Source organism: Ambystoma mexicanum, chromosome 3q (assembly GCF_040938575.1).
Source record: "Ambystoma mexicanum isolate Mex_15411 chromosome 3q, UKY_AmexF1_1, whole genome shotgun sequence".
In the NCBI taxonomy this organism is placed as follows: Eukaryota; Metazoa; Chordata; class Amphibia; order Caudata; family Ambystomatidae; genus Ambystoma; species Ambystoma mexicanum.
In genome coordinates, this window is record NC_090926.1 from 47,107,628 (window position 1) to 47,130,155 (window position 22,528).

Genomic DNA, 22,528 nt, shown 5'->3' on the forward strand with positions numbered 1-22,528 from the left:
ATCATGTGCAGTTATGTAAGCCTGTGCACTCACACAGCTGGGCAAGACATGCGTGGACCACAAATCATGTGAATGCCAGCCCACTCACCATGTGCGCATGGGCCCACGCACCATGCACAATACCATGCATCTTTCACAGAAACATGGGCCACACAAGCACACATGCACCTTGTGCACACACCTCCACAAGCACTTTGCAGACACGGAGGTCATTGCACCTTGCACGCAACCAATGCCCTTGTACATTGCGCACACACTTGGGCCCACGCACCTTGCGCTCAGGCAGGCTGAGCATAAAATCCACTTGGTGGGCACATGAACTAAAGAATATTGAAAAGTACATTGCATTCCTTTTTCGATGTTCTCGTGTTCTCAGTGTTCTTCCTCTGGTCCTGAGCCCCGCTTCCTCCATGTGTCTCTCCCGTTTTCAGGCCTTCCTTCTTCAGTCTCCTGCAGTCTGTTCCCAATCCCTGTCTCGTACGAATGTGTGACCTTATTGACTCCATGTGTAACCCCTCTTCACCTCCTGCACTGGCTCTCGCGATCAGCCCGCCCTCCTGCGCTCTCCCCCACCTGTCCCGGGATCTCAGCCGCCATTTCTGACACATTTCCTAACCCTTTGAAACTGATCATCTCAGCACTTCATTCCTTGCGCGCCCGTCCCAGCTGTAAAGCTCTTAACGGGTTCCCTGCGCGGAATCGCCCGGTTGCCATCTGAGGAAGAAGCCCGTGCATTATCCCGCCGCAGAATCATAGGTCAGTTAGTCCACTCACAGGTGTCAAAACTCCAAAACTCAAACTTTTGTGATTTTCTAAAGCTTGGCTGACATGATGCAAAACTCTTTTAGCCTGCTTCTGTGCAAAAGGCAATGTGCCCGAGGATGCACATTAGAAATGTACTCTGCATGGCAGCCCTGTGTCTACAGCCCTTACTTTAGCCACTAAGTCACACTCTCTGTAGTCTGCGAATGCACACAGTGCACGTGACTTCCTACTCAGTGAGCATTGTAATTCTCAACAATAAACTAAAAAGTCAAAATGAATACAAAAACATATATTTATATTACATTATTTAAATTCCATGTCCGCCAACGAAAAGCTTTTCAGTTCCTAAAAGAACATTTACGTGGCTTACTTGTTTCCATTTCCAAATGTACATTTATTTTTTAAACTGCACATGTTGGGCCAGATTTGCGAATCTGAGGTGCGCAAATGAACAAGGTGCAGAGGATGCACGTTTTTTTAAGTGTGGGCTATTAGGAAGCGCTTGCACCTCCTATATGCTGAAACTATTGTATTAGAGCAGAGATAGGGGGAAAAGGAGAATTTTAGGAGCTGTTTGGTTAATTGCCCACCCATGGACTGCCTATGGCCACGCTAATGCCTAAAGCCAATCCCACCCCCCTTCCTGCCTCTGCCCAGCCAAAACACCTCCTCATGGGAACTCTTTGAGTTTGCATTCTTCAAGCCTTACCATCAAACTTTGCACTCAAAGTGCCTGCCAGTGTTTTTTCAAAGCAGTCTTCTGAGAGTTAATGACTTAATTGGATCCGTAAACCCCCTAATGGTGTACTAAAAATGTCTCAACCAGGTCTGCCATCAGCCACTCGATTTATAAGTACTGTGCCTGTTCTTCCCTGAAGTGCTGTTAAAAGCACGCATTGGCAAAGCCAGCAATTTTTGTTTGGGCTTAAGTATTAGGCATTTGCCAGGCACTGCTTTTAGATGCCCGGGTACTCGCAGCATTTTGCTCCTGCTACTATTGCTTGGTCAGTTAATACCACTAAGGCAGTGCCTGACAAGTGCCTTTCCCAGGACTACACCAAAGCCCAAACTGTTACCATGAAATGCTTGCTACATTGGCACTCCTTGCTGAAATGTGCAGGTTATTTGTTCTCAAAGGTGGCCTGTGCATTAAGAGGGGCTGGACTGTGGCGCAAAGATGTGCTGTCCAGCCCCCTTGCATACATCAGTGTTGGGAGAGTAATATGCTTTAACACTTAATATGCGATAACGCTTAAAAAATCATGACTGGGACAAAAACGACCTAGTCATGATGTGTACCCCCCCCTGCACTTGTTTCAAACGCGCTGGGGATGTCCCTCATTTCAAGGTATTTAAAAGCACATCCCATTTGTAAATTCAGAATTCACTTTAAATGCCCAGAAACGCCCTTTGACATGCGCAAAGGGATGAAAAAGGGCGTGCGAATGAGCGCTTCTAAGATGCTCTCATTCAGAACCCCTTTGAGAAGGTGCCTTCTTTGTTTTGTTGGCGCAAGTGATGTGCTGTCGCATCTCATCACTTGCGCCTAACCTTTTTGGGAGAATCTGCCCCGTAATTAACATATTTACAAAGTACATTGCTATTCTCCAAGGTGCCACCAGTGATTCATTTATTTTTTTTCAGTATGCATGATTGCGCCCGTTTATTTAATCTTGGGCAAAATCAGTGGCGGTTCTGTGCATGGTGGTCAAAGGGAGTCCAATCACTGGAGGAAAACTGGGGCCATGCAGTTGCAAGGCGCTGATGAGTGCCAGAGAGAAGGGTCTTACGTTGTTGTTTGTTTGTTTTGTTTGTTTCATTATTTATAACGCGCGCCTTTCCCGAGGTTCGGTTTAGACTAGAAGGGGATATCCCTTTGAATAAGCTAAGAGAGTACACGGTGTAGACCCTTCCCTGGTTTGTAAAGGAGCTCCTTCTTCTTCTTAATTATCGGAGGCGTCATCCTGACCCTCCTGGCTCACACGGGCAGACTCTTCAAGCTGGTCTTCGCCGGAGTTTGGCGGCTTTTTTCCAGATGCTCGCCCCCTTACCCCAGTATAATTCATATTTATCTGGGGCTGGACAAAATGGTAACACCGGGGATAGAACCCTCGGGCTTCAGTCGTGCTTACTTATTTTTCTGCATGTGTGTTTGTTAATGTAAACGCATACGTTTTTCTTCGTTTAAAGCCGCTGCTTCTACAACCCTTCATGTATTCCTGTTTACAGAGCCCGCGTTGCCCGACATTTCGCTCCACCTCAACACCTCGCCTAGCTGTGAGGCCCCTGGGGGAGGGGTCGGCCGCTCGCGTAGTGCCTTACTGGGACTAGTGCGCAGCCTGTGTACAGGGCCTGTCTCCATCCCTGGCCCACGCGGCGTGGGCCACACATCCCAGCAAGGCCACCTGTCTAGCTTGGACACGGTACTGTCCAGGAAGGGCGCGGAAATGTCGGTTTGGTGATGCTCACTTGTTGGGCATCCATGCACGTTGTTACTTGTTACCCGCTCATGGGGCACCTTTACTAAAGGACCCGGCCGGGACTAGAGGTGTTGACGTTGGTACTGTACCCCAGGTACACGTTCGTGAGGGCTGTGATTGCACGCATTACCCAACCCTACTGCTTTGGCTTGGGAACGACTGGGCATTGTGCACGTCCTCGCCAGCGGGCTTGGCATATGCTGCCGGGCCCTGGCACCGTCCCACAACCCGCTTGGTCGGCAGCAGATTGGCCAGAATTCCTTGGGTTTCAGCCTGGGACCTCTTTCCCCCTCAGCCTCCACCCTCCTCTCCTCCCCTTTCCCTGGCTCCAGCGGCAGCACACACACCATAACTCGGCACACCAGTCAAGGACACGTCCCGCGGCGGAGCCTGGGCACGAGATCCGGGAGAGCAGCGAGAGCGGGTGGCAGGACACGCGGTGCCAATGCGGGGGTGCACCGATTTCAGAATCTTTCAGAACCGACCGATGGGCCCAGGTAAGAGGAACTGCAATGTGCGGCAGCAGCTGTTTGTGATTGGTGACGAGTTATTCCCCTCCCCCCCACAACGCTCTGAAGCATATCTCGGCCGCATACAGCGCTAGACACAAGAAGTGGCATAAGTACATTATCGTATCCGAGAAAGGGCAATACCAGGCTCCCTACAGCATGCGCGCCTCTCTGCGAGGATTGCTGCCATGCCTTCCAGATGTTGGCTCTGTGGGGAGGGTGTGGACCCTGGCATCTATGCCAGGGGGACGCTAGGGCAGGGAACTCATCGATCGTCGTCCACTCGCCTCTGCCGCTTACAAGATATAATATGCAACATTATCTTCGCAATTCAAAAGTAGCGCTTAACGGGGAAAGTATTTTTGTAGCTCCGGTGGACACAACCGTGCCTTTTCCGCTCTATGTAAAAACTACCGCCCCCCTCGGCTGCCCCTATTTCTACAATTCTTGTTCTGCAGTGCTACTAGGTGTCGAAGCTTTGCACTGGGCGCTATAGCTTTGTTTATGGCAACACGGCACGCTTCCAGATACCGCCGCCCACTGCTGCTCGCACACTGCGGCATCTCCCCCACCCCCCGTCGCACCCTTGTTTCCCTCAATGCGTCCCGTTATTTCTCCCACTCCGTGCCCCCACCCCCCCCCCCCCACTCCCTCCCAACCGCGTTCTCTTGTTCGCTGCTACTCTCCCTCCCCGCCTGCTTTCGCCCTGTCCCGTTGCTCTTCAGGCTCGCTCTCTTCCCATGCCCCCCCTTTTCTTCGTCCCCCTCCCGGTCTCCCGCTCTTTCGCCGCCCCTCCCCTCTTCACCTTCCACCTCTTTCCCTCTCTTGTTGTTGTTGACCCCCCACCTCCATCCCTCTTCCTAGTTTTTAGTTGAACTTTTTTTTTGTGTGTGTGTGTGTGGGGAAAAGGGCGCAGTTCAGGAAGGAGCTGTCAGGAGACAAACCACACGGCTGATGGAGCCGCCTGGGCCCAGGCCGCCGCTGCCGCCGCCAGAGGGCTGGGGGCGGGGAAACATCGAGTAATGTCAACACCAACTGCCCGGCCGCGTGCCATGCCGAGCATGCGCGCAGCCGCTGCTGCGGCTGCTGCTGGATCTGCTGCCGCCCGCCACAACCACACCTCACAAGGTGGAGCAAGCGAGCGGCCGCCCGTGTGAGGTCCCACGAGGGTAACGAGCCCAGACCCCAGTGCCCCCACCTCAGTCACTAGATTCAGATACTTTATTTGCGTTCCCACTCTTTGAATTCCTCGTCTCACCACGGAATGTACCTCAAAACCCACAATTACTAACCAGCATGCTTTTAACTTCTCAAAGTTTGTCTTGGTGTTGAACCATTGAGTAGCAGCTCTGCGCCACTAGTGAGGCCGCTGCCGGTCTATAGAGAGGGCTGTGCATCCCATCACCCCAAAAAAGACGCTGTGTGTGTGTGTGTGCGCGCTCGTGTGTGTTTTGACATTGTTGAATTTAAAAAGTACTTACTACCTCTGTCATTTGAAAGGTTATCAACATGAGTATTATTCCCCTCTTATTTGAGCCCATGGTAGACGCAGAGACGTCATTATATGAGGGCTAAATGAGCCCGTGCCACAGGCCCACACCAAGGGGTTGGCCCCCACATGGTTTCTAGCTTCAAAGAAACCAGTGCCCATTATTTACAAAACATGCCAGGATGTTTTATGGGGCTCTGCTGACTCACTAAAGCTGCTGCCTGAATGTTGTTCACAGCTACATTCTTTTCTGATCAATTAAGCCTGTAAAGAATTCTGTGTTCACTGTAGAACACACAGTGAGCCCAGTGCTGGAAATGGAACAGTGCTCTGGCAAAGGCAATGTTGGCTGGAGCACTCTTGTTCCGGCCCAGTTCCTTCCCTGAGTGGGCCAGATTCTCAAACTTTTTGTGTGCAAGGCATGAAAAGGATAGAAATTCATTTTTATTTTTCTACCGCATTTAACAGTGACAGGCCATTTAAGGATCCGTCACTCGGCATTATGCTCCAAGCACCCACTTGAGTTATGGGAGCCTGTAATACATTCCTAACACTAATGTATTTAAGGGAGCTGAGCAGTGCATCCTTGCACAACTGTTCAGCCACACCTGAAAAGAGAATAAGGTGACCTACACATTTCTGAAATTAGTGCAAATGAAAAAAGCACATCCTTTGCACTTTTTTCGTTTGCTCTCAGTTTTGAAAATCTGCCCCAGTTAGTCCGTTCCCCATAGAATAACTCCTAGAATTCACGCCCTTCTGTGTAGAACATATTGATCTCATGCAAAATTGAAAGTTGAAATGCATATTGATACACTTGAATGCCACCATTTTTCAGAAGATAGCGCAGTGTGTTAAACATTGATTACAAAGATTTGGGATCATATGTCAGATCACAGTGCCAAATTCCAGCAAGGTTGGCTCAGCCTTTCCAATGTCTGAGATTGATAAACTGGAGTGTGTACATATACTTTTTTGATAGTAACACCTGGTATGTAACAATACAAAAAAGGTAGCAGGCGCCCCTCTCTCGAAAGAACAAGGCATGATAACCTGTTCAGTGGTTATTAACCACATTGAGAGTTCGCAGCTATTGCTTTTTGCTCACTGTACCTTCACAGATGGGAAATATCCATTTGCATATCCTGGTATGTAACAAAACAATGTAACTCATTAGACATAGCTTGCAATAAAAAGGGATTGATTCCTCCAAATGAGGATTGTAAACTAGCAGCCACCCCCAATAAAGAGCACAACGTATTAGTCGGGAAAGGTGATTATGTAGTCAAATTAAAGAGTGTGGCTCATATTCTGGCTTTGCCAGCAGACAATACAGTGACCTTGGACAAATCATCTTGTGTCAGTTCAGGGTACTCTGCTGCCTTGCATGAGAAGGCTTGCTTTCTCACATACTGGTGCAATTGGATGGCAATGTCCCAATCTTTTGTTTTATGAAAACCAAAGAGAGTGGAAGGGTTATATACAGAAGAAAACTGTCCAAACGTCACTTGCCTCTGGAGAGAATATTTTCAGGTATGCTTATTGGTTGCTCTCTTATAGAATGCCAAAGGTACTTATGCACAAGGTGGCGGAAGTGTTCCCTGTGTTCCAAGGACTCAAGTCGGTGCAAGACGTGTTTGGTCTCTGCTCCGTGGCGTGCTAACGGGAGGCGGCTCCTTTAATTGAAGAGCTTATAATCCGTGAGTCTGTGCAAAGTGTGGCAGAAGTGTTCCGCTGTGGGCAGCGTGTGGAGAGAGCCACCCGCTGTGCAGAGTTTGCTTTCTGGGGCCTACATTGGAGGGTGGGTTGAGTATCCTCCGCCTACCCTGCTTTCCGCTACCTTGTAATTTGGGCTTCTCCTGAACATCGATGGAACATTGGTGATTTACTTACCCGGCTCTTCTTTAAATTATGACTGGATGACTTACCGCAAACATGAAAACAGCTTGGCAAACAAAATATACTCTGCGTAGCTCGATAAACCGTGCTTTGAAACAAACTCGTCGCCCAGCGCCATTGAAGGAATGATCAATTGGCTTTTCTTGCCCTAAAACGACAAACAAGAACCTATTACAGCAAGCCAATCAACAATGACTGGTTTATTTCCATTAAATACTCCCACTCTGCGCGAGTAAAGCAATCCTAATAACCTCCCACCAACTGCTGACAGCCCAGAAGTTATATTGGGGAAATCTTTCTCTGAAATCCCAGACATTTACAATGATAATTCACACTTAAACATGTGTCTGCAAAGATCCTCTTTGGTTGGGGCCGACGCTCATTTAAAAGCAACTGAGGGGCGCGATAATATCATAGGCACAAACCTTTCCACGAGTCCTGACCTACTGAGACTGGTGTCTGCATCAGAGTCATCTGAGTATGACAGTGAAGAGGAGGCTATCGTCTAACATTTCTTCTATTTCAGAAGCAATGTTGTTTAACAAGCATGTTATCTCCACCCTATACAAACTGCTGCTCATTGCACAGACTGACTCGGGGCTAAAATACAAGGCCAAATGGGAAAACACTCAGGGCAAACCCATGGAAAACCTCTGAAGAGATATCATCAAATTAGCACAAGCCATACAAATCAGGGAGTTCTGGTATAAACCCCTATGACTAAATGGCACTAAACACTGGAGTGCCTGCAACAGATATATCCCACAGTTTCCCTGAATTGTTGGAGAGAAGGCAGGGCTCAGGGCACTGGATGCATATTTGGTGGAGTTGTCCGAAATTGGGGGAATACTGGAAGTCAGTTAATAACAATATGCAATCGATGTTTGGTATCCATAGTATCAGAGGCCCCAAAGAAAGCCTGCTGGTCATTGGAGATCAGAATGACAGATCCTGGCCGAAGCACAGTCGGAAGGCGTATGTTATTCTCAGTCTTGCGGCTCTGCTCGTCATTGCACAGAAGTGGGTGTCAAAGAGCCTCCCTAATGGCTCTTTGGCATATCATCCCTGGTCTATGCACAATAAGCACTGAAGACATGTTACATATAGAGCTCCCTGCAGTAGATAGATCTGCAAATGGAGGCCTTACAGAGTTTATATCACCTGTTGTGTGGTTGCCCTGTTAAGCAGTCATGTACCTTTGTTATATTCCATGGGTGTCCAACTTACAGTGTGTAGGAGATATGCCACTAAGGTTACAGAGACCACATTTGTGAATGCACAGCAGGGTGGTCCAAAGCAGATAGCCCTGCCTAATTCACCAATGACAGAGAGATCTAGCCTTCGAGCATCATTGATGAACAATTGGGAGGTTACTGACCCAAAGAAAGAAGTGGTACATTGGGTACCTGACATATTGTCTGTTAAAAACAACTGACCCTGTGAACAGAGTAAAAGCTCCAAGTTCATATCTTGGAACACTAGAGGCTTTAGATCATTTTTATTTCATAGACAAGGAATTTGCCACATCACAGATAACAATGTTTTTTTTCTTCATTTTCCAAGAAACCTGGACACCTAATAACTTTAACATCAATGGCTACCATATTCGCTCTAGAATAGCTAGCCACCAGCTAGGCAGAAGGCTAAAGGACGACCTTTTGGTGGCCTTGTTGTTGGTGCCAGGGTTCATTTTGATATAAAGCCTTATCTACTGGGTCCAACTAACTCATATGTTCTTTCTGTTACTCTCCACGACCCGAAGTGTATGAACAATTGTTTGTTGATTATAAACATCTATGATTCCCAAGATGTCTCTGCTATGAAAAAGATCCAGAAAACTATTAGCAATCTTTTGTCTCATTGGTAGGAGCACCGCCCAGGATTGAATGGGATATTATCAGGAGATTTTAACGCCCCAAACCTATGTAACTATTTATACATGCACATTGGCACCAAACCGAATTAAATATATCAATTGGCAAATACAAAGCAGACAGAAAGAGATCATAATTGGAGTACACTGCTAAATTCCCATAATTTGCAGTGCCTTAATAACAAGGGCCAGTCATGGAACACACAACTTCTGACCTGGTCAAATAACCACACTTCTTCTTGTTTAGACTATGTCCTTGTATAGAATAAATGTAGTAAACTGGAGATTTACAAGACAGACTTAACTGACCACGCTGTACTATAGTGGACACAATTCATATCCAGTCCCTGTAGAAAGAACTGTATGGAGGCGTCTGTCTCGGTTAATGGATGTAGGTGATTTGACCGAATCCATGTTTTCGAAAGAGTGAAGTGAGCACATTTCTTTTTATTGCGGGGGGAGACCCCCGCATCCCTTTCCTCCCCACTACCTTAATATCACTTCCCCCACCCTCACATATATTTTATTTTAAATGTTTTTTTGGTAAAAAAACAAAAAAAAACAATTTGGTCTCTTCTTCCTCAAAAACATTGGATTTGGTCACTTCTACGGTATCGTCGGTTAATACACAGGGGAATCGCATCATCTGGACATCAATTAATTTGAACAAATTGACCAGGTACATTAACGCTAATAGCATGTCCTTAGCGGAATGGCTGGAATGCCACGCATGGGACATTAGAGGCCTGATGTATTTTTTGGGCAAGTCACTAAGGCTAAGCATTGAAGTGGGTACCAAGAACTGGACTTATAAGATGCCATTTGACCTTTTAATATATAAAAGAAAAAGGGAAATATACGATGTGGAGCTAAAGTTAAAAAGAATAGTTTGCTGTCTCCCAAGGAGAAAGTAACACAAGTTGCCAAGTTGTCTACACAATACAAGAACTGGCTCAGAGCTCATTAATATTCTACTTCTAGCATGAACTGGAGATTGTTATACTGATTATTAAGGAGTAACGATAGTGAAAAAAATGTTGGCCCAAGATTTCAAGTTACACAGCATTGAACTAACACAAGGGTGTGATAAACGCCTATCTAAACCTAAATCTACAGATGGAAGCAAGCTATGACCATCAAATAATAATAATGCAGTCCTAGTGGAGTCTTGTCAAAATACAAGGGCCTATACTAAAAAACCTATTGCAAATCCTTACCACTAATTTACAAATAATGTGGGGTAATGTTCATGAAAAAGGAAGAAGTGTTCACAAAATAATATGTCAGGATGCTCGGTCCTCTCTTCCCACATTTTCAGCATGGGGCAAGGTGGGTCACTGGAGCAAAGCACACACTCTGGCTTTTGCGGCACAAGCATACAGTTCAATGTTCCCAGTTCAGGACCTTCTGTGTCCAGGTCGTTTTACTTCTTGCAAGTATCTTGAGACAGAGGACATGCTTCACCAAAAACAACTCAGAAAACGTTCTTTTCCTCTTTCACAATTCAGTATGGGTGTTTACCCTGAATTCCCCCTCACCCGGGCTCAGGTCCTTTTCTAACTAAAGTTGAATGTTGGATCCCCCTCTTCCGGGCTCAGATCCTGTTCAAAACAAGGCTCAGAGAATTCTTTTTCTGGTGACTCTCGGTTCACTATGGATCCCCCCTCTGTCGGCCGAAGATCCCTTTCTGTTGTTCAGTTAGTCTCCCTCAGCTGGCTCGGACCAATTGTGGTGTATGTTCAATTAGTCTCTCTCCACCAGGCTCAGACCAATATTGATGTACATTAAACTATCGACGAGTTTTGAATGTGCACAGGGTTTAGCTTGACCCGCTGCTTGACCACTTCGATCTCAATATATCTTTCTCTCGCACTCTGCATCAGTTGGATACCTAACAGAGACTATCAAATGAGCCCCTATGTTGCACAGGGCCACTCTGTGTATGGTATCTTTTCTTCACGTCTCAAAGTGCAATTATTTCCTTTAGCTTCCAATTGTATTCAAGTTGCTCGTCCCAAACGCCTCACACACTGTTCTCTTTATACAATGTTGCTGCTTGCAACCTTGGTTCAAAACACATGCTGGTTTGGTATCAGTCTCTCCGACTAACCGGCTGAGCTGTGTTTTCTGATGCCGCTCTGTTGTAGGAGCCAAGGACAGTACCACACGGGCAATCTCTCCTCCCCGCCTTTGTTATCGATGCTGGAGAACCCTGGGTACCTCCGACACACTGTGTAGGTTTGATCAGCCTTAGTTCCTGGTTTTCGATTACTTACTTTCCAGGGCTCAGAAAAGTAATGTTCTTTACAGGTCAAGGGTACTTCCCTCCTTGCAAACCTCTCTGGTATAGCCGTCTTTCTCCTTGCATTAAACTGCCATCTTGGAACTGCTGTTTCCTTGTGTGTTTTGCCTCGCTCAGAGTGTGCTTTCGTGCTCCGCCTTTTATCCATGTGGGGAAGTGTGATGGAAGTCAGGTGTGTGTAATGATCCATAATTGCCTGACTTTGCCTGACCATAGTGTTGGGACATGTCAGGTATACGGCTCTGGTGCTAGACCGTTATCGCTCACAGATAACTGTCCATGAGAAAGTGATCGTGTCGTGAAAGGTGGGGTGGTTGAGATCCTAGGTATGCTAACTGGTAGGTTGGGGAAAGGGTGTTACAGGGAAGGGGATACCGTGTCTCAACCTCCGGTGTACCACTTCCACTCCCCCAAGACCCCTCATCCAGGTGATCCCCCCCCACTGGTCCACCCTCAGAAACTGGATCCAAAAGCGATGGCCATGTCCTGGCCACCTGGATGACAGATCCCCGGGACAAACTGAGACGCTTGGGAATCGATGCCACATTACGTTATCTACTTAAAGCTATCTATTCGGACATGTCTGTTGTCATACACCTAAATCAAAAGGGCCTGGTTATAAAAAAAATTCAAACCAACCGAGGATTAAAGCAGGGGTGTGTGTTGGCACCCCTGCTTTTCAATCTATGTATATCAGACCTGGATGCAGCTATTGGTACTACTCGTAATCCCACCCACTTCAATTGGGCGTGAACCAATAGCGTGGCTGGCATATGCAGATGACACCATATTGCTAGACTACAAGCCCATTTGATTAGAACACTCAATATCTGTGTTGTCGGGCCTAGACGAAACAAAATAACTTTCAAATTAACATTTCAAAGACCAATATTATGGTTATTGTGAGGGTATGTGTACCTTTTTCATACGGCTATTGATCTATGTCCTGCCTCTAAAACTACACCCTTCTCATGACTGCTATTTTTAATTTTGGCTCCTGTGTGGCAATAAAGCACTATCTGTACGCTGAAACTGTTACATTGGAGTACAGCAAGAAGGAAGATGGGATGTGAGGTGGGATACACAGCTTGTGTGTGTGGTTTGTTTTTTTACCCATCCTATGACTGCCCTTAACCATGCTAATGCCCATGGCTATTACCACACAAAACACATCCTACTAAGATCTCTTTGAGCTAGCTTTATCAAGCTCTCACATTAAACGTTAGCCAGTTGGCGCTCTTTCTAAAGCAGTCTTCTGAGAGTTAATGGCTTGGTTCTAGTTGTACGTATTACTGCCAAAATAACATGCCTTTACCAAATGTGCCTTCAGCCACTTGATTTATAAGCAGTACGCATGTCCTTGCACTGAAGGCCTGTTAAATATAAACATTAGCAAAGGCGACAGTTTTGGCTCGTGTGTAGTTATCATATAGGAATTTTTCAGGAACAGCTTTCCTGTGCCCAGGTATTCACCCCATTTTCCAGCTGTTGCCATCTTATGGCTGGGTGGTACCATTATAGCAGTGCGTGGAAAATGCCTACCTCATGCTTTCACAAAAACCAAATGCTGCTTTGAAAGGCGACCTGTTCATTATTCTGATTCCAGTAGGTCTGAAGAGGGCAAGGGCACTGGAAGGGTGTACCCATGCATATGTTGATTGATGTAGAGCAGCGTGTCAAGCTATGGGTTCTGATTGAAGTGGGGTGGGGGCATACCCAGAGATTCTGACTCCCGTTATTTTTTTGGTTCGGTGGCGGGGGGACAAAAGTGTCTGTTCCCCGGGGCCCAAAATTCCTTAAGATGGTCCTGGGCGGGTGCTGCAAGGAGTATAGAAGGATGGGAGTGATTGCACGGGAAAGAGTGAGACTGCAGACCAACAGGCGCAGAAGAGACATGATGGGGCGAGGCGCCAGACTGCTATGAAGGCATGGCACACAGCACAGGCCCCTGCATGAGAGAGAAAGAGTGAGACTCCTGGGTAGACAGCAGGGGAACTCAGAGAGTGCCAAGAAAAGAGGCAGGTTTCTATAGGGAAGAAAGAGAAAATGCGGAGCCGGGTGCCTTAAGAGAGTGCATCGCTGTGTACATTGTTTTAAAGAGATTTCAGTGAATATTATAGACTGTCAGAAGAATAGAGCAGCTGGAGGCGAATAGAGATGCGCAAGACAAAGAAAGAGACTGCAGAGGGAAGCAAGAGACTGCACAAGGGGCAAAGACTCAAAACAAGAAGGCAAGGGAGATGAGTGTCTAACACTCATCTCCCTTGCCGATGTTTAGCGCAGAGAATCTCAGAGACACACTGATGGTGGTGTGAAGGCTTTCAACGTCTTAATGGTTTTGGATGTAAAGAGGGGATTGATGTCAGAAACACGCAATGGGGTTCTGTCAGAAAGGAAATGAGCGTGGCTACTTACCTCTTAAATCGGACAGGGCCGGGTCCTGCTTTGTTTACTCTGTTACCAGGTTTCCTTCCGGCTTTCTTTCTCTTGTTTTCTCCCTTTCTCACTCCCTTTAATTCACGGTTCTCGTCTCCTCTCTTTCTTCATTTTCTTCCTAGTTCTATTTCCCTTTCTCTTTTACCTCATTCCTATTTCACCCGCCTTTTCCTGACTCCATTCACCCTCTCTCTCTTACTTTTATTCCCGGGTCTATTGCTCTCTCTTCATGTTACTCCTTTCTCTGACTGACGCTCTTGTTTCCCGGCTGCATTCCTCCCCCTTTGATTTCACCCATGGCTCTCCTTGCTCCCCTCCCCTCTGTCCCGTCACGTGTGTTGTTCCCTTACTCCTTCCACATGTCTCTGTTATCCCCAGGAATTCTGCCTGTCTTCCTCCCAGGTGCTGATGATTCTCCGAACCCTTCTGCCTGACCCTTCAATGCATTCCTAACTCTAATGTTGTTATCCCTGTTTCCCAGACTATCTTTCTCCCCACAGGTGCCCTCTTTTCCCAATATTCTTTCCTGTTTCTGGCTGTTTCCCTTCATATATTGAATGTATTTCTTGAGTTTCTTCCTGTTACCTGCTCTATTCCTCCATCTCTTGCATTAGTCCCAGTTCTCCTTCGTGTTCCTCACTCTGTCTTCTATGGATCTATGTGAATGTATTTATTGGTTTCCAGTTTCCTCCCTGCACCTGCCTCTATCCCTCCATCTATTGAATTTAGCCCAAGTTTTTTCCTGTTCCTAGATCTATTCCTCCTTATATTTGGTTTATTCCTGCTTTACCCTCCTATTCTCAGCTTTTTCCGTCCCTCTATTGGGTCTAGAACTGGCTCGCCCTCTCGTTGCTCTAAACCATCTCTTGGTTTCATTCCTGGTTTGCGTTGCTATTTCTGACACTATCCCTCCATCTCTTGGTTTTATTCCACGTTTGCATATCTGTTCCTGACTCTATTCCTCCATCTACTGGTCTTATTCTTGGTTTGCATTTCTGTGCCCGACTCTATCCGCCCATCTGCTGGTTCTATTATTGGTTCTCCTTCCTGTTCCTGGCTGTATGCATGAATCTGTTCGTTTTATTGGTGGTTACATGTTCCTGGCAGTATCCTCCATCTGTTGGTTCTAAAGGTGTTCTCATTCCTGTTTCTGGTTGTATTCCTCAATCCCTCCCAAAGAAATAGCGATATTTTTTTTCTGGTAATGTTTCATTTGTTAAAATTCTTTTCAGTATGATCACATAGAACCGTTCCAGATCCTATCCCTGTTCTCGACTCTATCCCTCCATCTCTTGGTTTTTTTCCCGGTTCCACTGACTGTTTCTGGCTGTATTCCACAATTTGTTGGTTTTATTGCTGGTTCTTCTTCATGTTTCTTGCTGTATCCCTCAATCTGTTAGTTTTGATTGCTAGTACCCTTGCCTGTTTCTGGCTGTATTCCTCAATCTGTTGGTTTTTATTGCTGGTTCTTCTTGATGTTCCCGGTGGTATTCCTCGATCTGTTGGTTTTATTGCTGGTTCTTCTTCATGTTCCTGGCTGTATTCCTCAATCTGTTGGTTTTATTGCTGGTTCTTCTTCGTGTTCCTGGCTGTATTCCTCAATCTGTTGTTTTTATTGCTGGTTATTCTTCGTGTTCCTGGCTGTATTCCTCAATCTGTTGGTTTTATTGCTGGTTCTTCTTCGTGTTCCTGGCTGTATTCCTCAATCTGTTGGTTTTGATTGCTAGTACCCTTGCCTGTTTCTGGCTGTATTCCTCAATCTATTGTTTTTTATTGCTGGTTCTTCTTCATGTTCCTGGTGGTATTCCTCGATCTGTTGGTTTTATTGCTGGTTCTTCGTCATGTTCCTGGCTGTATTACTCAATCTGTTGTTTTTTTTGCTGGTTCTTCTTCATGTTCCTGGTGGTATTCCGCGATGTGTTGGTTTTATTGCTGGTTCTTCATCATGTTCCTGGTCCTATGACTATCTGTTGGGTTTATTTCCACTCTCTTCTTCTTGATTTCGACTCTATCCCTCTGCCTGTTGGGTTTAGTTCCTGTTTGCCTTCATGTTCCCAGTTGTATTGCCCCATCTGTTGGTTGTATTCTTGGTTCGCCCTCCTGTTCTAGGTCGTATCCCTGTTCGTGACTCTGTGGCTTCGCCTGATGCTTTTATCCCTGTCTCGCCTTTCTGTCTATTCCTCCTAATGTTGCTTTTGGTTCCTTCCTCTCCTGTCCGGTTCCCTGACTCTACTTTCCTCTGGTGCTTTTATGCCCTGTCCTTCTGTCACTTTCCTTAGTCATAGCTACATGCTGGGTCACCTTGTCCCACCCTCTGTCTACCCTTAATCGGACATTAACCCTTTATCAGTAGCGAGGTCTGACATCAGCCGAGTCCCAGAATGTGTGTTTGGCAACCACCGGGAGCTTTAGGTCAGCAGTGTCTGATAACCGTGGGGGAGTGTGTAAATAACCAGTAATGGCTAATCCCGGGCTCAGATACGGAACTGGATTCCATGAGTCGGAAAAAAAGGACCCTGAACAAGCAGGCCTTTATGTACATTATCTCTGGTGCCAAGCATGGTGCGCACAGAGCCCGCCCTCCAGTGCACAGGGCTCTGAGGTCTTTTGCCTCCAGGTCCCTACCTCTAAGGACAATTACCCAGGGTCGTTCCTCAAGGTACCCCCCACCACGGCTCATCCTCCAAGGCCCTGCCTACAGCCCCAATGCACAATACATACCCTCGCCCCAGGTATCTGCCTCCAAGGGCCTCGCTTCTCCAGCTGGGGGTGGGTCAAGGAGTGAATAAATACGCTGTGTAGAGTGGATGGCTGAATGAATGCAAGAGTCATTGAACCGATGTGAACGAATGCATGGAGGAGTGGATGAGGGTGAAACAGTGCATGGAGCAGTGGGTGAGGGTGAAACAGTGCATGGAGGTGTGCGTGTGTATGTGTGTGGGTGAAACAGAATATTCGGATGTGGGGTGAATGAGTTAATAAAGGAGAGCCGTGAGAGGAGGGGCGGTGAGGGAGACCCTGTTGTGCAGCAGACGTTTCATAGAGCAGCTTCAAAGCAATTGAAAATGTCAAAATCACAATTCAGGGCCTTGTGATAGCGCAAAAAAACATGAGGTCACTCCATGTCTGCTGGGGACTTTCCAGCCACAAGACCTCCCATTCATCAACAGCTGGAAAAGCCCGGAAAGAGAAAAGCCCCCTCCCTCTACCACATTCGCTCGTGCTGCAAATATTCCATCCTCTCAAGGACACAGAAAGTGGGGCAGCCCTCTGCAAACAGACAGGATCCGGGGCAAATGACGTGAGCCAGTGTATCCTTCCCCAAAGGGACGGAAGCCAGTGTACCATTCCCCCAAAAGGGACAGATGTCAGGACATCTTTTCCCCAAAGATGCAGAAGTCAGGGCACACACCCTATAAAGGGACAGGGGACACGGCATCTAGCCCCCAAGGTTACATGAGCCCGGGAATCCATCCCAAAGAGACAGTTGCCAGGAGGTGTGCCCCCAAAGATACATGAGCCAGGACATTAATCCTAAAAGATGCAGGAGCCTGGGAATCTGCCCCAAAAATTCAGGAGCCAAGGCATCTATCCCCAAAGATTCGGGAGCCGGGGCATCCACCCTAAAAGATGCAGGCGCATGTATCCCCCAAAGGTGCAGGAGCCAGGACATCCATCCCTCAAAGAGACAGAAACCTACCCAGAAAGACAATGGAGCCAGGGTACCTATCCCCAAAGAAACAGGTGCCAGGGCATGTGTGCACAAAGATGCAGGGGACAGGGCAACAACTCCCCAAAATACAGGATCCAGATAATGTATCCCCCAACAATGCAGGAGCCATACCCCAAACATGCAAAAATGCAAGAATCAGAGTCTCCATCCCCAAAGACAGGAGCCATGACATTATTCCCCAAAGAGGCAGACAGCTGGGCAGCCATCCCTGAGAGAGGTCTAAGCCAGGGCATCTTTTCTCCAAAAATGCAAGGGCCAGAGCTTCTATCCTACGAAGATACAGGAACCAGTGCACCCATCCCCAAAAAAGACAGGCGATAGGAGTCAAGGCACCAATCCCCTAAAGATGCAGTAGCCCCCAACGATTTAGGCACCAGGGCATGCATCTCACAAGAATCCATGAGCTAGAACATATACATTCAGCAGCCAGGGCATCCATCTCCCAAAGATGCAGAAGCCAGGATGTGCATGCCCCATAAATGCAGGAGTCAGGATATCCATCCCACAAAGAGACAGGAGCCGGAGCATCTATCCCCAAAGATACAGGAGAGAAGGCATTCATTCCCAAAGATGCAGGCACCACGGCATGTGTCCCCAGAGATACCAGAGCCAGGCCATCCATCCCTAAAGATGTAGGAGCGAGGACATCTATCATCCAGAGATGCAGCAGCCAGGGCATGTGTTGCAAAAAGATGCAGGTGCCAGGGCTCCATCCCCCAAAAAGACGGGAGCCAGAGCTTCTATCCTCCAAAGATTCAGGAGGTGGGCATGCATCTCCCAAAGACACAGGAGGCAGGGCATGTTTCCTGCAAAAATACAGGAACCAGAGCATCCATTCCCAAAGATGCAGGCGCCAGATCATATCCTCCAAAAATGCAGGAACCAGAGCATGCATCCCAAAAGGGACTAGAGCCATGGCAACGGTTGCCTAAAGAAACAGATGCCAGGGTATCCACCCCCAAATACACCGGTGCCAGGGCAGGTGTCCCCAAAGATACAGGAGCCAGACCATCTATCATCTAACGATTCATCAGCCATGGCATCTTTTGGCCAATGATACAGTAGCCAGGGCATCCATCCCCCGAAAATGCACAAGCCAGGACATCCATTCACCAAAGATGTAAGAATTAGGGCCTATATCCCACAAAAAGGCAGGAACCAGGGAATCCATTCCCAAAGATGCAGACGCCAGATCATATCCTCCAAAAATGCAGGAACCAGAGCATACATCCTGCAAAGGGACTAGAGCCATGGCAGAGGTTGCCCAAAGAAAAAGATGTCAGGGCATCCACCCCGAAATACACCAGTGGCATGGCATGTGTCCCCAAAGATACAGGCACCAGACCATTCATCTCTAAAGATGCAGGAGCCATGGCATCTGTTGCCCAAAGATACAGTAGCCAGGGCATCCATGCCCCGAAAATGCACAAGCCAGGACATCCATTCACCAAAGATGTAAGAATTAGGGCCTATATCCCACAAAAAGTCAGGAACCAGGGCATCCATTCCCAAAGATGCAGACGCCAGATCATATCCTCCAAAAATGCAGGAACCAGAGCATACATCCTGCAAAGGGACTAGAGCCATGGCAGAGGTTGCCCAAAGAAAAAGATGTCAGGGCATCCACCCCGAAATACACCAGTGGCATGGCATGTGTCCCCAAAGATACAGGCACCAGACCATTCATCTCTAAAGATGCAGGAGCCATGGCATCTGTTGCCCAAAGATACAGTAGCCAGGGCATCCATGCCCCGAAAATGCACAAGCCAGGACATCCATTCACCAAAGATGTAAGAATTAGGGCCTATATCCCACAAAAAGTCAGGAACCAGGGCATCCATTCCCAAAGATGCAGACGCCAGATCATATCCTCCAAAAATGCAGGAACCAGAGCATACATCCTGCAAAGGGACTAGAGCCATGGCAGAGGTTGCCCAAAGAAAAAGATGCCAGGGCATCCACCCCGAAATACACCAGTGGCATGGCATGTGTCCCCAAAGATACAGGCACCAGACCATTCATCTCTAAAGATGCAGGAGCCATGGCATCTGTTGCCCAAAGATACAGTAGCCAGGGCATCCATGCCCCGAAAATGCACAAGCCAGGACACCCATTCACCAAAGATGCAAGAATCAGGGCATCCATCCTCCATAGAGACAGGAGCCCGGGCTCCTGTCCCCAAAGATACCAGATCCGGGCCATCCATCCCTAAAGATGCAGGTGCGAGGACATCTATCCTCCAAAGATGCAGCAGCCAGGGCATCAATTCCCCATAAATGTGCAAGCTAAGGCAACCATTCCCAAAGATGCAAGAATCAGGGCCTATATCCCACAAAAAGACAGGAACCAGGGCATCCATTCCCAAAGATGCAGCAGCCAGGGCATCCATCCCCCAAAAATGCAAGAATCAGGGCATCCACCCCCCATAGAGACAGGAGCCCGGGCATGTGTCCCCAAAGATACCAGATCCGGGCCATCCATCCCTAAAGATGCAGGTGCGAGGACATCTATCCTCCAAAGATGCAGCAGCCAGGACATCCATTCACCAAAGATGCAAGAATCAGGGCATCCATCCCACAAGAAGTCAGGAACCAGGGCATCTATTCCTAAAGATGCAGGAGCCAGGGAATATCCTCCAAACATGCAGCAACCAGAGCATGCATCTTCCAAAGGGACTGGAGCCATGGCACCCATCCCCCAAAGACACAGGATCCAGGTCACCCATACACTTAAGAGACAGACGCCACAATATCCATGCCGTAAAAAGACAGGAAGGGCTGCACCAGTGGGATTCTAAATCTACAGGGGTAGGGGGGGGGGCTCTCATTAGGGGCGTGGCATAAGCATGTGTGTACTAAGGGCAAGCCCCCTTAACGAGAGCCCCCTGGCAAATGAAGGGTAGGGGGGCTGGTGAAAGCAGGGGAGCAGGGGTACACTGGCATTATTATCGTTGGTGCGTGCAGCACCTACTAGCAGGGCATGCCAAAGGTGTGAGGCCATTTTGCCCCAGCTCTCACACGCAGCACTCATCCCTTTCATTCAAGGCGATGCGTGGTTAAAAACCACAGGCTCCGGGAATGAAAGGGCTGCCTGCTGCCTCATGACTCTGTACTCCGAAATAGGAGGATGACTGGAGTGCCCAGTCTCTCCTTTTGTTTCCGAGTAAAGAGTCATCAGGCATCATGAAGCCTTGTTTAAAAGGCTTTGTGCTGCACAATGACTCTTCACTCTGAAACAAAAGGAAGGACTAGGCCCTCCAGCCCTCCTTTTGTTTCGGAGTTCAGAGTCATCTGGCAGCCGTGTAGCTGAAGCAACGGTTACACTGGCTTTCTGCAGATGTCAGTACTTCGAAAGGGCTGAGTCCTGCAGGCAGTCCGTGTAAATGTACAGCCAGTGCTTTAAGTGGGGTAAGAAACTCAGGGGGCCCTCATTTGGGGCTGTGACTTGCCTGATGGGTGTGGTCTAATACTTGATGAGCATGGCCTAAAGAAGAACATGTAAACATGGACATGGGTGGTCTGGACTACACAACTAAGTGCATATCGCAACACTGCTTGGTACAACCAAAGTGTGTGATCCTGCGCAAATCGCTTAATTGCACTGTGTCTAATCTTCAGCTCTGTAACTGATTCTGATTCACTTCATAGCATATGTTAATATGTCATGCTATTATTTAAGCTATATGCCCCGAGTTATAGGTCCGAGCAAAGCGAGTGCCTTAACGTTGGCCCTGGGTCATTACCTGACTCAGTAATGCCCCCGCCGCGAGGGGCATATTGCTATTAGTACCCCGGCCCGCAGGATCTGTGTGACCAGGGTACTAAAAGCATTTTTGTCTGTCCCGAAACAGGACAGGAAAAAAAAAAAAGACCAAGAAAATGGCTGCTGGGAAAGGGAAAATGGAGACGACAGAGAAGAAAGTAAGTGGGTTGGGGAGGTGGGAGGAAAGGGAAAAAAACATACCTGAGTCCACAGCAGGGGGCGAAGGCAGCTTCTCAGCCGCGTGGAGGCTCGGAGCGGGGATAGCGCTGCTTCGAGCCTTCTCATTGGGTGAGGGGCTGCCACGCAACCCTGCCAGGAACAATGGCTGTGGAATCCAGGCCGAGGGATTCCCGGCCAGGTAATGCACTGGCTAGGGCCAATCAGAATGCTTGTTTCATTCTGATTGAACCCTCGCTGGGTACTAATAAAAAATAAAACTAAGGACTATAGAGTTGTGATCTGAGAGCTAGGTGGACCCGGCTTCTCGCCTACTTCCCCCTTCCTTTTTCCTTTGCATCCTTCCCTTCTCTTTCTTACCCCTTCTCTTATTTCCTCCTACCGCTTCCTGCCACTTCTCTCTCCCTTTCACTTGCTTTCACCTTCTTTCTTCGTCTTCGCTTCCTCCAGTACACTCTCTTCCTTGTTTCCCCTTCTCTCCTTTCCTGTCTTTTCCTTCCACTTTCTCGCCTCCTTCCCCTTCTCCCTTCCTTTTCTCATCTCTTCCTTCCTCCTCCACTTTTCCATGCCCATCTCTTTGAACCCCATCTCTCTTCCCATTCTATTCCCCTTCTCTCTCCCTGCTCCCTTCCCTTCCTTCACCCTTATCTCAATTTCAACTTCTTTTCACATGTCTCTGCCTCCCCGTCTCCCTTCCCTCTTCCTTTCCCCTTCACTTTACCCCATCCTCCCCTTCAATTCCCCCTTATCTTCAGTCACCCCTTGCTTCCTTTCCACTTTCTCTTTCTCCCACTTGTCTTCTCTCTTCTTTCCCACTGCTATTTCCCTTCTCTCCTTTCCCCTTCGTTTCCCCTTCTCTTCCGTTCCCCTTTTCGTTCTCTTTCTTTCCATGTGCTTGCATCCTTTGCAGCCCGTCATTGTTCTTTTTCCTCCAATCTCACCCTCCTTCTCCTTCTCTTCTCTCTTCCTTTCCATCTACCTCCCCCTACACACACACACCCCTCCCCAGTATTAAAAAAAACTCTGAATTTAGGGCTCGATATAGATAGCCTGTAAAGTATGCATGACGTTGTATGAATTCTACAATCCCCTCTAATTACATA

The 22,528-nt window shown here is 47.7% G+C and overlaps 1 protein-coding gene across 1 annotated transcript in view; it reads left to right on the forward strand.

The window, feature by feature from the left end:
- Nucleotides 1-3,387: 3,387 nt before the first annotated feature.
- CDC42EP1 (CDC42 effector protein 1) overlaps nucleotides 3,388-22,528 on the forward strand; it is a 75,087-nt gene continuing 55,946 nt past the window's right edge. Inside the window, exon 1 of the mRNA XM_069653041.1 lies at nucleotides 3,388-3,742. The gene's annotated coding sequence lies outside the window, so the exon portion shown is untranslated. The remainder of the gene's footprint in view (nucleotides 3,743-22,528) is intronic.